General features: G+C 40.7%; 1 protein-coding gene across 4 annotated transcripts in view; it reads right to left on the bottom strand.

Moving 5' to 3' along the window:
- Positions 1–16,973, bottom strand: part of dis3l2 (DIS3 like 3'-5' exoribonuclease 2) — a 289,701-nt gene that overhangs the window by 104,456 nt on the left and 168,272 nt on the right. The window lies entirely within an intron of this gene.

Here is a 16,973-nt window from a genome sequence, read left to right as displayed (position 1 = left end):
ATCTTGCTGAATCAACTATTATTTTTGTGTTGTGAAAAGGGGTTTACAAAACTTAAAACTGCAATCAGAATTTACCAAAATTTCAACTTTAGAATTATGCATCAAATGTAAACAGAATCTTTCATTTTAAGTAATGTGGGTCAATTATCTACCTTGAGTTTTCTGTATATACTCAAGATATGAAAGTTGAAATTTAAATAACCTCATACACGTTAATTGCTTATTGTATCATATTTCAAGGTGTCGTGCATTTCACTAAAAAAAACATATTCCTGCTATGAGATTTGTAGCTTTGTTCGTAACACCACTTATTTTTTCTATTCCCCGATCGAGGAATTTTCAATAATTTTCCTTGGAAAAAGATCTGAAGAATAACTAAAAATAAACTAGATTTTTCAACTGTCACCTTTAGAAAATCTCATAAAGGAGCATAAAAATAAACTTTCAAGTAGTAAACTTGTTAATGACTAGTTAGTACTTTTTGTTTCAACTGAATTGAGTGTACAAGAGCCTGGTCAGGGTTTTATTTCCTGCAGCATTGCTAATCTGAGATGTGTTTGAGTGATGCAGTTTCATTACCTGGAAATAATGGCACCCCAGTTAGTTCTCATGACCACACTGCTCTATGTGGCATTGAACAAAAGCATCAACATTTCTAATTATCTCTACATAATATAATGCTCGGCTACACCACAAAACGCAAGTTATCAATCAGTTAAAGATCAAAACAACTGCCAATATAATGTTAGAAAAGCAACAGCCATTGTGGTAAACTTTAATATGATTATGTTAAGAAATTTACAACATGTTCAAAAGCCATTGCTTCATTATTTAAAACTTTCATCCTCTGAGTTTCTGGGAAACCACCATTTCTTGGCAATGGGTGGAATGAGGTGCCAAAATCAATTTTATTCTTTTGAAAACTAAACAAAATAGCTATTCACATCAGGGCATTACTGAAAGTTGTATTGTTTGAGCTATTCCACATCACCAGCAGGGGTAGTCTCCAGCATGGCTTAAGTTGACGTTAAGGTCATATCACGTGCCACTTAGCCACACAATAAAACTGCAGTTGAAAACAGAGTGCATTAAGTTAAATTTATGTTCAGATTCTCAGATGTAACAAGTGTATTTTAAAAAGGACAGAAGCTCATCTATCATTTATAGAGATGATTTCAAGTTCTCATTCTTAAATTGAATTTGTTCCCAGGAAAAGGGCACATGGACAGAAATCAGAATAAACCACTAAATGCTTGCCTACATTCTTTTCATACTGTGTGGAAGTTTTAATTCAGCCTGCACTGTATTGTAATACCCAAATAAACAGGAAACCAACTCAGTGGTACTAATTTGCAGTAAGAAAACAATCTTAACTCTGCATTAGTACTAGCACAGAATTTCTGAATACCAAGACAATTTAGAGCTAACTTGTTAACATTGTATAGTTTTCATATATTTCAATGTTTAAAAAATATAGCTTTCTCACAGAATGTATGAATTTTAATACATTTGAGTATGGCCAAGATTTCAGAACATATAAACTTCAGTAATACCTTGAAAGCAAGTCAAAGCAGAACTACAAATGCAAGTTCACTTCAGATAGGAAATTGGTATGGAAGAGACCAATAATTTTAAAAGTATGTGAAAAAGAACTAAAAGAGGTCAAAACGTCTGAGATTTATCATGTGTTTTATATAAAAAAAAACTGAGAGAAACTGGCCCAATGTAAATTGGAAAACCTCCCTCAGGCTAAAGCACTTTTGTTCAAAGGTAGACATTAAATATGAACACTTAATATTTATGTATGAGTTTCCTATTTAAAAATTTATAGAAATATTCTTTTAATTTTGAAGCAAATGAATTGGAATAAAATAAGTTTTTTGCTTTGTTTTGTAGCAGTTATATTCAGTCTGGCATCATAATTACCCATTATGATTCCAGCTGATTTTACTACTGAACAAATCAAGAACCCAGAATGCGAACTGGTTTGACAGATCATAATTTATTCTTTAAGTTAATATGGCAGTTTGAGATACAAATGTAAAATGCTGCAGATATTGTTTTCACAATAAAAGTTTATCATGCAAGAAAAAATGAAAAGGTAAATATCTAAATATAATGCTGTTTGGAAGATGTCAGAACACAGAAAAATAAAGTCTACTCTCTAACACTTTCATTAACACAAAAAAAGAATAAATGGTACTTTTCCCTGACCTATCCATAGATCGTACTTTACTGACTTTCCCTATCAACTGCTGTCCTGGGAGATGTGAAATCTTTTCCTTCAGCCCTCACATCACTGAGACCTTAAGACTTCCTCAACTTTGAATAACCAATGCAGACTTCTAACAAAACACTCCTAGTTTGAAAATTTTCACAAACTGAAACCTACCCTTAGGTAACTTATTCCGTTAACTAGTCTGAACAAACTTGCTTCTCTAGGAGAAACTATTTTCGCTTCTGACTTCAGTCAGGCTTTTATTTAAATTGAATTCAGAAGCTTTCAATTCAATGTTAAAAAGAAACTCTGCTCATCTCAGCTTCTGCTAAACGAATAGCTTAATGCTTTTTTGCTTCTTTTGTTGTAAAACCACACAATATAAACAAACTTTCATTCACACTCCAGGAGGCCTCTAGTCATCTGCTCTCTGACCCATAATGATTTAAAATTATGGTTCCAAAGAGACTGACCTAATTAATTATCAGACCCCTTCACATTAAAAAAAGCCAACACACATATGGCACTAATTTGAAATACAAACTTGGAAAAAGGATCATATATGTATATCACACACTTTTCTTCACATTCCCAACTCTAGTGTATCAGCATATGTAAATTTAGATCACTCGTTTACCTTAGTTATGATTTCTAAGTGATATCAAGATTTATCTTCCCATTGAGTCTATAGACATGGCAGGAATTGCTGGTTTTGCCAGAATAGAAACCTCTTCACTCAGTGAAAATTTTCATTGCCTGTATATCAGAATAAGTAATGTTCTAAATAAGGAGAAAGTGAGGACTGCAGATGCTGGAGATCAGAGTCGAGAGTGTGGCACTGGAAAAGCACAGCAGGTCAGGCAGCATCGGAGGAACATAAGAATTGATGTTTCGGGCATAAGCCCTGATGAAGAGCTGATGTCTGAAACGTCGATTCTCCTGCTCTTCGGATGCTGCCTGACCTGCTGTGCTTTTCCAGGACCATACTCTCTACAATGTTCTAAGTAAGGGAACATTACATCCGTGGATATTAATTAATTATAAAGACTGTTTTGGACATGTCCAATTTACTAATAACAAACTAGTAAAATGACTGCTTTGCATAATTCATGCATTGTTTTTAGACATGCCAGAATTTGATATAATATCTTATTTAAATAAAAGGTCGTGAAATGAGGAGACATCTAAATGACAAAAATTTGAATGAGATGCATTTAAAGGAGGTAAGATTAGAAGTGATATTCGGGTTTACTTTGGACACAATACAGGCAACAATAATTGAATAGATTAGAGTTTGTGTAGATTGAAGCTTGGATGACCAATAGAGACATATATTGGCCAAGTTGAGGCTGGAGATAGCAAAGTATGCATTTTGTCTCATCTGTGCTGGCAGGTGAAGAATAGATGATGTCATGAAATAAATAAATAGTGCAACTGAACTCAGTAATTTTAGGGATACAATGAGGTTTCTAGCTTTGGTTAGGTTAAAAATAATCATTAAGATTACACAGCATATGATTCTGTGTTAGCAAGCAGCTAAGAAACTAATAGGGTGAGCATAGAAACATAATTTTTGGCATTAGCTAAACAAAATTGTCTTTCAACTGGAATGGTTCATCATAACTTAATGCTAACAATAATAGGCAATAACAACCTGAATTTTTGGAACACTTTTCGTTTGTCAGGAGATACCTTCAGGCATTTTCTAATGAAGTACAAGTAGAAACCAAAGGAAAATGTACCAATTAATTTTGAGGACCAAAAGTGTTGTACAGAAGTCTTTTGTCATACAGCTAACATTTGTACCATTAGTAAATTCTAACACCTGTGCCTGAATCATGAGTTAGATAGAAAACAAGCTCAGCTCCAATAAAGATCTCTGAAGTGTACTACCACTCATGTCATACCAAATCCAACTTCATTCATTTCATTCATGTTGTTGACTTGAAAGAGTTCAAAGTTCCTTGTAACTTCCTTTTTTTTAAAACTTCATACCTCTATTTATAAAGTCAAAAATGCCATTATACTAAGTCCCCTTCACAGTTTTTCTCCTGTACCATAAATTATTGTAACTATTTAAAATTTAACTCGTGTTTGACCTGGTTAATGCTTGATCCAAGGTTTACCAACATATCTTTCTCTAAGGTTTGTACTATCAAATGCCCAAAAGATTTTGCACTTACTGTGCTCCTAGCTGAGCTTGAAAGTGTATTAAATACCAGAGAAAAACTATATTCTTGCATATTATGTTTAATCACATCTCCTGGGGAAAGGCATGTTTCTGTAATCTCTGACATCATAATTTTCTCTAGTTAGGAACTAGGTTGGAACAATACAAATTTATTTCACAGAGTACTCTTCAAGCCAGTATAGAGGGCAGACTAGGTATTCTGGGCTGGATTCAAATAGACTGTAATGTGAAAACTGCATTACATATATTTCAAAGGAAAGATTTCAATCCTAACCATAACAAGTGCAGGCAAAATACAGTGCAAGCATAAATGTAAAATGATTACTTGTAACTGACAGATCTATAACTTTCAAAGTAATTGCATATTTCAATCTCAGTGAATTAAACTGTATGGACTTTGGCCACTATAAGAATATTAGACTGGGTGCTTTGATATTGGACCAAACTATAATTAGGCATGTCTAGACTAGAATGAAACTACTGTATTACAATTTCAGGCATCCTCAGAAATAGTATGTATATTCTTATTACAAAAACTCTCTTAGATTATTATAAAACTCATTTAACAAAGGTTAGACAATAATGACTGACTTATATAAATCAAAGGAAGAAATTGTTAACGTGAGACATTAGCTGCTGATTGGATGCTTGACAAGCATAATGCACGAGAGCGAGCTCAATTGTGAAGTACTTGCATAGAATTTTCCTTATGAGGTCAACATTATGTCCATGGAATCTGTTGATAAATTGGTTACTTCCTCAGTGAAATACTGGGCCAAATATTTTGATATCTGGATTGATAGAGATGGGACAAATGTGTCAGTACCTCATGGAGATCCAGGCATAGAGACACTGGAATTTCCCAGGAAGTTTAAACTTCCAATGGAGTGATCTGGACTACTGTAGACACCCCACGAACCTCTCCAACCTCGACCTCAGGGTGGAGATTTAGGCCTGATACGTAGGATGTTTGTATACTGTTGTGGTTTCATGTTTACTTACACAAACAGATATATTTATTCTAATTCCTGTTTTACAGGAAAACACAGCAGCACTCCCGTGGGAAGTGTGCCCTGCAGCAGTATCATTGCAAAGCAGTCTGAAAAGTGTCCTGCTGCAGCAGCATTACAGTGAAGTAGTCTGGCAAATGCACTGCAGACGCAGCAACAGCATTGCAATGAAGCAGTCTGGGAAGTGTCCCTTGCACAACACTGCAGTAAAGCAGGTGAAAGTGAGGACTGCAGATGCTGGAGGTCAGAGTTAAGATTAGAGTGGTGCTGGAAAAGCACAGCAGGTCAGGCAACATCCGAGGAGCAGGAAAATCGATGTTTCAAGCAAAAGCCCTTCATCAGAAATCATTTCCAGACTGTAAAGCAGTCTGAGAAAATGTCCTGTGCAGCAGCATCACAGTGAAGCAGTCTGGGAAATCTCCTCGACAGCACCAATGTAGTGAAACAGTATGGGAAGTGTCTCTTGCACAAAACTGCTAAGCAGCAGCTTGGGAAATGCCTTCTGCACCAATATTGCAGTGATGCAGTAGGAACTGTCCCTTGCAGCAGTGTTGCAGTGAAGCAGTCAGAGAAAGTCCTCTATCGCATCATCACAGTAAAGCCATCTGGGAAATGTCCTCTGCAACAGTTTTGCAGTGAAATAGTATGGGAGTGTCCCTTGCACAACACTGCAAAGAAGCAGTCTTGGATATGTCCTCTGCAGCAGCACTGCAGTGAAGCAATCTGGGAAGTGTCCCTTGCAGCAACATTGCAGTGAAGCAGACTAAAAAGTGACAGCTGCACCAGGATCGCAGCAAAGTAGTTTGGAAATGTCCCTTGCTGCAGCAGCATTGCAATGAAGCAGTCTAGGAAGAATGCCACAAAGTAGGGCAAGAGACAGCAGCTGAGTGGGTGAGTAAGGTTGGTTTTGTATTTATACAATTTGTATTGGTTATAGTTTGTCAGGTCTGTACATGGGGAAGACCAGAGAACAATGGCACTAGAGTAATTACATTATTTGATTTTAAGGACAATTAAGGTTAATTTAAAGGGATAAGTCATAAAAGCAGAGCTCAAGGCCATGGTATTAAGCTCAAATTTTGGAACAGTGGCAGCTGGGGACACTTTGGAACATCAGTGAAGCTGAATGTATTGTGGGTAGCAAATACAGAGGTGGTTACTTCACAGGCTAAGACTCCACATGCAGGCATGGTTTGGATGAACATCAGACAAAGAAAGAGCTAGGCAGTCAGTGCAGGCAGCAGTAAAGGTACAGCTATAATTATATCTGCATATAGACTGAGCAAAACAAACCAGTAGCAGTGGCACAGAGGAGGAATCTGGAGTGTGTACTAAATGATTTTCAAGATTAATATATTGAGAAATCAACTGGAGAACAGGCCACCTTAGACTGGGTACCATATCAGTTGTGCATGGAGGAACTGTGACAATTGTTAATTCCTGTCTGAAACAGAAATAAAAAGGGAGAGGTGGCCTGACCATGGCTAACAAGGAAAATTAGTGATAGTATTAGATCCAAAGATGGAGCATATAAATTGGCCCAAAACAACAGTTGACCAAAGGACTGGAAGCAATTTAGATTTCAAGAAATTGTTGAAGAGGGGGTGAGTAGAGTAGAAGATTAAGCATGCGGAGAATATACAAACTGATTGTAAAATTTCTACGAATATGTAAAGGGAACAAGATCAATGAAGGCAAATGGAGGCCTCTTACACTCAGATATGGAGAAGTTACAATGGGAAACAATGAGATGGCAAACCAATCAAACACATTTTGGTTCTGTCTTCACAAGAGAGGACACAAAAACAACCCAAAAATGTAAGGGAACACAAGGTGTAGGGGAGGAACTAAAGGAAAATCAATATTAGTAGGGAAATAATGTTCGGGAAATTGATAGGATTTAAGACCAATAAATCTCCAAGTCTTGGTAATCCACATCCTAGAGTACTTAAGGAAGTCAGTTCAAGAGCTATCCATCTTTAGGGGGAAAATATTCTCTTTAACTCCCTTCTAGTCCTTCTTCCAGATTCCTGACCTCTCAATGATTAAAACTAAGTACTTCTCTTCCATTTTATCTAAGGCTCTTTGTTTCAATACACTTAGTTTCCCCACACTGATTCTGTTCGGAAACAAAAAGATTCTTAATTCATGAAAAAAAAATCTGTGTAGAAAAGAATACCTTTTGAGGGTGGTTAGATTTACTTCAAAGTAGATGGATGATGTACTTTTTTTGAGTAACAAGCAGCTGTTGGTTCAAAAGGAACATGCCAGCAGGTTTAATGAAGATACAAAACTGGTCAACAAGATAAATAATGACGACAAAGAGCAGCTTGATTAACTGCTTCACTAAATTAGCTACAGACTGATCACATGTTGTATGACTGTAAGCAACCAAAACATTCAGTCACAATATCATAATCTATTCATCCTATGTCTGAAGACAAAAATTCAAATAATAAAATGAATTAAAAACTACCTACAATCATACTCTATTTCATTATTCTAAAATAAAAGAACTGATTTAACTTAGTGATCATGCCTTACATTTGGCATTCAGGGTAAAATTTCAAACACAATGAGGACGAGAATTTAAACATAGGATTATTCAGAACATATAACTCAGGTATGTTAACTTAGAGAAAATGAAGATGTCAAATGCTGGAGATCAGAGTCAAAAATGGAAAAGCACAGCAGGTCAGGCAGCATCCAAGGAGCAGGAGATTCGACATTTCAGACATAAGTTGATGAAGGGCCTATAGCCAAAATCTCAACTCTCCTGGTCCTTGGATGTTGCCTGACTTGCTGTGCTTTTCCAGTGCCACACTTTGACTAAAAAAGTAAACTGTCTACTTATCAAATGTTTCAAGAGATTATTGGCAACAATGGCAAAAATTGATCATATTTTAAAATGCTTTATTAATACTCAAAAGCGTGTACACAAACAAACAGTTGCACAATCTTGTATGATTAAGATTTATCTTCGGCTAAGACTTAGGAGCACAAATGGGCCATTTGGCCCATCAAGTCTATTCCACCATTCAGTTAACATTAATGTTAATCTGATGATCCTCCACACCACTATTTTGCCATTTCCTCACAACTCTTGTTCTCAACCTTGAATACAATTAACAACATAGTTTTAACAGACTCTGAGGTAAAGAATTCAAAGTCTATCATCAGAGAAGATATTCTTCCTCATTACAGAGGAGGAAGTGCTGGATGTCTTGAAACGGGTAAAGGTGGATAAATCCCCAGGACCTGATCAGGTGTACCTGAGAACTCTGTGGGAGGCTAGAAAAGTGATTGCTGGGCCTCTTGCTGAGATATCTGTATCATCGATAGTCACAGGTGAGGTGCCGGAAGACTAGACGTTGGCAAACATGGTGCCACTGTTTAAGAAGGGCAGTAAGGACAAGCCAGGGAACTATAGGCCGGTGAGCCTGACCTCAGTGGTGAGCAAGTTGTTGGAGGGAATCCTGAGGGACAGGATGTACATGAATTTGGGAAGGCAAGGACTGATTAGGGATAGTCAACATGGCTTTGTGCGTGGGAAATCATGTCTCACAAACTTGATTGAGTTTTTTGAAGTAGTAACAAAGATGATTGATGAGGGCAGAGCAGTAGATGTGATCTATATGGACTTCAGTAAGGTGTTCGACAAGGTTCCCCATGGGAGACTGATTAGCAAGGTTAGATCTCATGGAATATAGGGAGAACTAGCCATTTGGATACAGAACTGGCTCAAAGATAGAAGACAGAGGGTGGTGGTGGTGGAGGGTTGTTTTTCAGACAGGAGGCCTGTGACCAGTGGAGTGCCACAAGGATTGGTGCTGGGTCCTCTACTTTTTGTCATTTACATAAATGATTTGGATGCGAGCATAAGAGATACAGTTAGCAAGTATGCAGATGACACCAAAATTGGAGGTGTAGTGGATAGCAAAGAGGGTTACCTCAGATGACAACAGGATCTGGACCAGATGGGCCAATGGGCTGAGAAGTGGCTGATGGAGTTTAATTCAGATAAAGGCGAGGTGCTGCATTTTGGGAAAGCAAATCTTAGCAGTACTTATACACTTAATGGTAAGATCCTAGGGAGTGTTGCTGAACAAAGAGACCTTGGAGTGCAGGTTCATACCTCCTTGAAAGTGGAGTCGCAGGTAGATAGGATAGTGAAGAAGGTATTCGGTATGCTTTCCTTTATTCGTCAGAGTATTGAGTACAGGAGTTGGGAGGTCATGTTGTGGCTGTACAGGACATTGGTTAGGACACTGTTGGAATATTGCGTGCAATTCTGGTCTCCTTCCTATCGGAAAGATGTTAAGACCATAACACCATAAGACATAGAGTGGAAGTAAGGCCATTCGGACCATCGAGTCCACTCCGCCATTCAATCATGGCTGATGGGCATTTCAACTCCACTTACCAGCGTTCTCCCCATAGCCCTTAATTCCTCGAGACAACAAGAATCTATCAATCTCTGCCTTGAAGACAGTTAGCGTCCCAGCCTCCACTGCACCCTGTGGCAACGAATTCCACAGGCCCACCACTCTCTGGCAGAAGAAATGTCTCCGCATTTCTGTTCTGAATTGACCCCCTCTAATTCTAAGGCTGTGTTGTGAAACTTGAAAGGGTTCAGAAAAGATTTACAAGGATGTTGCCAGGGTTGGAGGATTTGAGCTATAGGGAGAGGCTGAACAGGATGGGGCTGTTTTCCCTAGAGCGTTGGAGGCTGAGGGGTGACCTTATAGAGGTTTACAAAATTATGAGGGGCATGGATAGGGTAAATAGGCAAAATCTTTTCCCTGGGGTAGGGAAGTGCAGAACTAGAGGGCATAGGTTTAGGGTGAGAAGGGAAAGATATAAAAGAGACCTAAGAGGCAACTTTTTCACGCAGAAGGTGGTACGTGTATGGAATGAGCTGCCAGAGGAAGTGGTGGAGGCTGGTACAATTGCAACATTTAAGAGGCATTTGGATGGGTATATGAATAGGAAGGGTTTGGAGGGATATGGGCCGGGTGCTGGCTGGCAGGTGGGACTAGATTGGGTTGGGATATCTGGTCGGCATAGACAGATTGGACCGAAGGGTCTGTTTCCATGTTGTACATCTCTCTGACTCTATCTCTTTCTTAAATAGGTGACTGTTTACTCTAAGATTATAACCTCTGGTCCTAGACATTTCCACTAGGTGAAAAAACCTCTCCACATCTGCCATGTCAAGAAGCTTACATGTGTCTGAAGTATCACCTTGCATTTTTCTGAAATATCACCTTGCATTTTTCTGAAATCCAAACAGTACAAGTCAAACCTACTCAGCTTCTTCACAGAAGTAAATCCTTTTCTACTAGAATCAACCTGGTCAAACTTCTCAAGACAATCTCTAATGCCATTATATATTTCGTTCAATAAAGAGACAAAACTGTCAAACATTCCAGATATGGTCTGACTAATGCCTTATATTGTTTTAGTAAGACCTCCCTATTTTTATACTCTACCTCTGAACAAAAAATAGTCCATTTCCCTTTTTTTGTGATTCAAACAGAATTGAATCAATCAGCCAAGTATTCACCCAGTATTTCTCTGTAGACTCCATTATCTTCACTACTTGCCTACCCATCTATTATTGTACTATCCACAAACCTGGTGATAGTGTATTTACTTCTGCCATCCAAATTATTAACATATATTGTAAATAATTGTGGCACACAGTAATTGGTTGTCATTTTGGCCATTTTCTTCTTTTTTATATATTTTTAAAGAAACTCTTACTATCTGTTTTTACATTACTTGCTAGTTTATCCTCAGTTTATTTTCATCCTCTTTTTTTGAGTTTGTAAAACTTTCACAAACCTCTTGTTTACCACTAATCTTTGCTGCATTATACATTTTTTTCTTTCAATTTGATACTGTCTTTAACTTCCTTGGTTAACAATAATGAGTTTATTTCCTTTCACAAGGATCCTTCTTCCTCATTGGGATATATCTTTGTTGAGTTATCAACTATTTCCTTAAACATCTGCCATTGTTCCTCAACTATCTTTTCTAATAAACTCCTTTCCCAGTCCACTCCAACTAACGATGTTCTCAGTCCTATATAATTACCCACATTTAGGTTTATCACAGTTGTTTCTGACTCAAGTTGAAAATGTGTTGCTGGTTAAAGCACAGCAGGTTAGGCAGCATCCAAGGAACAGGAAATTCGACATTTCGGGCCACAGCCCTTCATCAGAAATGAGGAGAGTGTGCCAAGCAGGCTAAGATGAAAGGTAGGGAGGAGGGACTTGGGGGAGGGGCGATAGAGATGTGATAGGTGGAAGGAGGTCAAGGTGAGGGTGATAGGCCGGAGTGGGGTGGGGGCGGAGAGGTCAGGAAGAAGATTGCAGGTTAGGAGAGCGGTGCTGAGTTGAGGGAACCGACTGAGACAAGGTGGGAGGAGGGGAAATGAGGAAACTGGAGAAATCTGAGTTCATTCCTTGTGGTTGGAGGGTTCCCAGGCGGAAGATGAGGTGCTGCTCCTCCAGCCGTCGTGTTGTTATGTTCTGCCGGTGGAGGAGTCCAAGGACCTGCATGTCCTCGGTGGAGTGGGAGGGAGAGTTAAAGTGTTGAGCCACGGGGTGGTTGGGTTGGTTGGTCCGGGCGTCCCAGAGGTGTTCTCTGAAGCGTTCCGCAAGTAAGCGGCCCGTCTCCCCAATATAGAGGAGGCCACATCGGGTGCAGCGGATGCAATAGATGATGTGTGTGGAGGTACAGGTGAAGTTGTGGCGGATATGGAAGGATCCCTTGGGGCCTTGGAGGGAAGTGAGGGAGGAGGTGTGGGCGCAAGTTTTACATTTCCTGCGGTTGCAGGGGAAGGTGCCGGGAGTGGAGGTTGGTTTGGTGGGGGGTGTGGACCTGACGAGGGAGTCACGAAGGGAGTGGTCTTTGCGGAACGCTGATAGGGGAGGGGAGGGAAATATATCCCTGGTGGTGGGGTCCGTTTGGAGGTGGCAGAAATGACGGCGGATGATACATTGTATACGGAGGTTGGTGGGGTGGTAGGTGAGAACCAGTGGGGTTCTGTCTTGGTGACGGTTGGAGGAGCGGGGCTCAAGGGCGGAGGAGCGGGAAGTGGAGGAGATGCGGTGGAGGGCGTCGTCGATCACGTCTGGGGGGAATCTGCGGTCCTTGAAGAAGGAGGCCATCTGGGCTGTGCGGTGTTGGAACTGGTCCTCCTGGGAGCAGATGCGGCGGAGACGAAGGAATTGAGAATATGGGATGGAGTTTTTACAGGGGGCAGGGTGGGAGGAGGTGTAGTCCAGGTAGCTGTGGGAGTCAGTCGGTTTATAGTAGATGTCTGTGTTGAGTCGGTCGCCCGAGATAGAAATGGAAAGGTCTAGGAAGGGAAGGGAGGAGTCTGAGACAGTCCAGGTGAATTTGAGGTCGGGATGGAAGGTGTTAGTAAAGTTGATGAACTGTTCAACCTCCTCGTGGGAGCACGAGGCAGCGCCGATACAGTCATTGATGTAGCGGAGGAAAAGGTGGGGGGTGGTGCCAGTGTAGTTGCGGAAGATGGACTGTTCCACATATCCTACGAAGAGACAGGCATAGCTGGGGCCCATGCGGGTGCCCATGGCAACTCCTTTAGTTTGGAGGAAGTGGGAGGATTGAAAAGCTAAGTTATTCAGGGTGAGGACCAGTTCAGTCAGTCGAAGGAGGGTGTCAGTGGAAGGGTACTGGTTGGTGCGGTGGGAAAGGAAGAAGCGGAGGGCTTTGAGTCCTTCGTGATGGGGGATGGAGGTGTATAGGGACTGGATGTCCATCGTGAAAATAAGGCGTTGGGGACCGGGGAAGCGAAAATCCTGGAGGAGGTGGAGGGCGTGGGTGGTGTCCCGAACGTAGGTGGGCAGTTCTTGGACTAAAGGGGACAGAACCGTGTCGAGGTATGCGGAGATGAGTTCCGTGGGGCAGGAGCAGGCTGAGACAATGGGTCGGCCGGGGCAGTCAGGTTTGTGGATTTTGGGCAGGAGGTAGAAACGGGCGGTGCGGGGTTGTGGGACTATGAGGTTGGAGGCGGTGGATGGGAGATCCCCTGAGGTGATGATGTTATGGATGGTCTGGGAGATGAAGGTTTGGTGGTGGGAGGTGGGGTCGTGGTCAAGGGGGCGACAAGAGGAGGCGTCCGCGAGCTGGCGTTTGGCCTCAGCGGTATAAAGGTCGGTGCGCCAAACTACTACCGTACCTCCCTTGTCTGCCGGTTTGATGGTGAGGTTGGGATTGGCGCGGAGGGAGTGGAGGGCTGCACGTTCTGAGGGTGAGAGGTTGGAGTGGGTGAGAGGGGTGGACAGGTTGAGTCGGTTAATGTCGCGGCGGCAGTTGGCTATAAATAGATCGAGGGCGGGTAAGAGGCCAGCACGGGGTGTCCAGGTGGATGGGGTGCGTTGGAGGCGGGAGAAGGGGTCGTCAGAGGGTGGGCGGGAGTCTTGGTTGTGAAAGTAGGCACGGAGGCGAAGGCGACGGAAGAATTGTTCAATATCTCGCTGCGTGTTGAACTCATTTCTCAGTCTCAAACTAAATGCTAAATTCCATAATGCTATGGTCACTGTTGTCCAAGGGATCTTTTTCTCTGAGATCATTATTAAACCTGCCTCATTACATGTTCCCAGATCCAAAATACCCTGATCCCTGGTTGGATCTACAACATATTGTTTTAGCAAATCCAAGTACATTATACAAATCGAAACTTGTGGTTACCTTTGCCAATTTGATTTTCCCAGTCTATCAGATTACTAAAACCACAATGATCCAAGATTGTTTCTTGTAATTGTACTTATTCTATCTTGTATTAACAAAGCTACCCAACCACCCTTGCCTTCTTGCCTTTCTTTTTCAAAAGTCACATACCTTTGAATATTTAGTTCCCAGCTTTTAATTCCTTGTAAGATTTACCAGTAAAAAGAATTACACAGCAACTCTTCCCCTCTTAGAATTTATAGATCTTTTCATTTTTTTAACTAAGTCTTTTAAGATTTGCAATATATATCTACTGACACATCATATTCAACAATATTTTGCCTAGTTTTCAGGTTTAAACCAGTTAATAGGTGGATTGTAAGAATAAATTAGAATTAAGTTTATGATTTTAAAAAGTATACATGTTGTTGAAGATGTTCATCTTGCTCACACCAGAAGAATCACAAGAACATCAATTCAAGGGAAAAACCAAGATTTATACTGCACAAGTTAGCATGTGGGCTTTGACTGAGAGGAGGGCTGCCCATGGGGAGTACCACTATTAATAATGATTAAGTTATCTGCTAAGCTTTGTTTCTATTTTAAACCAGGCAGGTTGACTTTGATTAGTCCAGATGCTGCCCTGAGAAACCCAATCAATACTGTCAATCATCATTAATTGTTACATACTTCATGGCAATACCTCTCCTAATTGGAGAAAATCCTGAAGGAAATAATTTATCTTCATTTACAGAGGCAAAGTTTGACTAAGGACAGTCTGTGTGGCTTTGTCAAATGACATCACATCTAACAAACCTGGATGAATTTTTTTTCAGGAGGTGACCAACTGTGTAGATAGTAGTTTATACAATTTCAGCGAGGCCTTTCACAATGTTGCACCTGACAGACTGACAAAGAAAGTAAAGGCACATGGGATTCCAGGGTAATTTGGCAAGTTGGATCCAAAATTGATTTAGTGGCAATAGATTGAGGGTGGTGGTAAAAGGTTGTGTGACTGGAGGCTGGTGTCTGGCCAGTGCTGGGTCTCTTATTGATTGAAATATATATAATATATATACATAGTGTAGATAAGAGAGTGGGAGAGTTGATAAGTTTGCAGATGAAACAAAGATTGACTGGGTGGGTGACAGTGAGCAAGAAAGTCTTATGTCACTGGAAGATGTAAACAGATTGCTTCAGGATTTGATTAACTCAGTAGACCATTTGGCTAGCTTGCAATGTGGAGTGACGCCAACAACATGGATTTAATTCCCAGAGGTTGGCATGAAAGACCCACCTTCTCAACTTCTCCCCTTGCCTGAGGTGTTAAACCACCACTAGTCACCTATCTAATTGTATGGTGAGTCTACGGACTGATAAGATATACCTTGCCTTCAGTGGACTAGCTTGGATTTGTCCTACCTATTGTGGATAGAACATACCTGGTAGCTCTCCACATTTCAGGCTGGTTGTCAATCTTATAACTGAAGTGGAACAGCATGGCTAGGCATGAAGTACAAGTCTTGCCAAATTGTTATCAGGGTTTGTAACCTTTGTGGTTGTTTTCCAATGCTTTCAGCCGCTTCTAAATATTATGTGAAATAAATTAAACTGGTTGAAGATTATGCTGCTGGAAATCACAGGATGAGACTGAGATGCAACTTCCATTTGGTATCTCTCGTTGCAGACAAATGCTTCTGTCTTGTCTTTAGTACTGATGTGAGAGTGTTGCCTTTCATTGCGGACGTGGATACTTGTGGAGCCCCCTTTTACTTTTTACTTGCTTAGTTGTCCATAATATTCATGACTGGACATGGCGGGACAACAGATCTTAGATCCAACCCATTCATTGTGGGTCTGCTTGGCTCTACCACAAACTACTTAATCTGTGTGGCATGCAAGGAGCAGTGTATCGAAGCATCAAGTTGACACCTCATTTAGGTATGACTGGGGCTGCTCTAGGCATCTTCCTGACCTGTTCATTGAACCAGTGTTAATCCTCTAGCTTGACGGCAAACAGGACGTTAGTGGTCGAGTTGGAGTATGCCAAGTTACAGATTGTGGTTCAATACAATTCTGCTGCTGGTGCTGATGCCCACAGTGCTAATTCTAGTTGTTTGGGCCATCAGCAACAACAAAACTGAGTCTACTTGAAAGTTATCCTGTTTAGCTTAGTGGGTGGTACCACTCAATACAATGAAGGGTATTCTTAATGTGAAGACAGCTTTGTGGTACCACAGGAACTTGGCAGTGATAATTCCCAACAAAAGAAAACCTTTGTGGAAAAAAGAATCTGCAACAGCTGGATTGGTCAAAATAAGATCAAGTAGGTTTTTCCCTTCCATTCATCGTCAATTGCAGACCCAGGTTAATAACTATGTTCCTTACAACACAGTAAGATCAATCAGTAGTTGTATGTCTGAACCACTTTTGGTGATAGACACTGAAACCTCCCACTCAGCATACATTCTGTGCCTTTGCCCCCTTAGTGCTTCTTTCATTTGCCCTTCAAAGTAAAGGAGTACTGATTCATCATGGTGGGAAGGATGGGGATGTTACGACTATCTAATAAGATCTGATTGGATGCCTGAGACCTAATGGAACAAGGGAACAGATGATGGATATATTAATGGTTGGTTGGGTGACAACTGGCTGTTAAAGCATGGGGAGCTGGTAATCAGTGGGTGTGAAATGTGGTTAACTGAAATAAAGTTCTCAAAGTGTGAATTTGGACTTCAGGCTGCAGCTTGGCTACACTTGTGGGATAGCTCTCTCAATTTAGTACATACCTCCAGATATTAGTAAGTATGACTTTGTAGGATTGCAGGGCTGGGTATGCCATTGGTAT

This window comes from Hemiscyllium ocellatum, chromosome 13 (genome assembly GCF_020745735.1).
Source record: "Hemiscyllium ocellatum isolate sHemOce1 chromosome 13, sHemOce1.pat.X.cur, whole genome shotgun sequence".
Classification (NCBI taxonomy): domain Eukaryota; kingdom Metazoa; phylum Chordata; class Chondrichthyes; order Orectolobiformes; family Hemiscylliidae; genus Hemiscyllium; species Hemiscyllium ocellatum.
This window is presented reverse-complemented; position numbering and strand designations above follow the sequence as displayed.